Genomic DNA, 1,348 nt, shown 5'->3' with positions numbered 1-1,348 from the left:
CCAGTATCCCACTTCTAGGTATATATCCAAAGAAAATGAAAACATGTTCTTGAAAAGGTATCTGCACTCATTGTACACTTCATTGTAGCATTATTCACAACAGCTAAGGTATGGAAAGAACATAAATGCCCTTTAACTGATGAATAGATAGTGGTATTCATATTCATTGGAATATTATTCAGCCATGACAATTTGTAATCACATGGATAGACCTTGAAGACATTCTGCTAAATGAAATGAGACAGAGAAAGACAAATACTATATGTTCTCATTTATATATGTAATCTAAAATAGTTGAACTCATAAAAACAGAGACCAGAATGGTGGTCACCAGGGTCTGGGGCATGGGGGGAATGGGTAGATGCTGGCCAAAGAGTACAGATTTCCAGTTAGAAGATGAATAAGTTCTGAGGATCTAATGTCAGCATGGGGATTATAGTTAACAATGCTATATTGTTTATTTGAAAGTTGCTAAAGGGGGTAGATTTTAAATGTGCTCATCTCATCATAAAAAATGACAATTATGTGCCATGATGGTAGTGTGAGTTAAGGCAACGGTGGTAATCATTTTGCAATATACTAGTATGTGTATCGAATCAACACATTATCTTTTTTTTTTTTAAGATTTTTTTATTGGGGGATTGGGGAAGGGAAACAGCCAAGTTGTTGTCCTTCAATCTTAGTTGTGGAGGGCGCATCAAGCTCAGCTCCAAGTCCAGTCACCATGAGGCCCCCCTTCAGCAGCTCATGGTTGCTTAGCTCAAGGTACCATGTTCATTGTTAGTTGCAGGTGGGCGTAGCCCACCATCCCATGTGGGAGTTGAACTGGCAACCTTGTTGTTAGGAGCATGTGCTCTCACCAGCTGAGCCATCCTGCCACCTGTTGGTAGCTCAGCAGCACTTCAGCTCGGGTGCAGCTCACTGGCCCATGTGGGAATCGAACCAGCAACCCTGTTGTGCAGAGCTTGTGCTCTTAACCAACTGAGTCACTCAGTTGGCCTGAACACATTGTCTATTTTAAACTTCCACAATATTATATGTAAATTATATCTTAATAAATCTCAGAAAAAAGTCATAGACAAAATATTGAATAAAGAGCCATCTAAGACTGTGTTTTATTTATTGGACGTTTCAATATCCAGGCTCTTTTCCGTTGAACAATCAATATTTGACATCTATGTCACCCAACTTTCTAATGGTTAATACACACCAAGTACAGTTTTAATGTCAAATGCAAACTACCAATAAATTCAGAATATAAAATTTTAGTTGATTTTTTTTTCCTTTTAACAGTATGATCTGGCTCTGTATTCTTTTTCTCCAGGGACAGACCCCAACAAAGCAGCTT

This window comes from Hipposideros armiger, unplaced genomic scaffold (assembly GCF_001890085.2).
Source record: "Hipposideros armiger isolate ML-2016 unplaced genomic scaffold, ASM189008v1 scaffold_1507, whole genome shotgun sequence".
Lineage (NCBI taxonomy): Eukaryota > Metazoa > Chordata > Mammalia > Chiroptera > Hipposideridae > Hipposideros > Hipposideros armiger.
Note: the sequence above shows the minus strand (reverse complement) of the source record.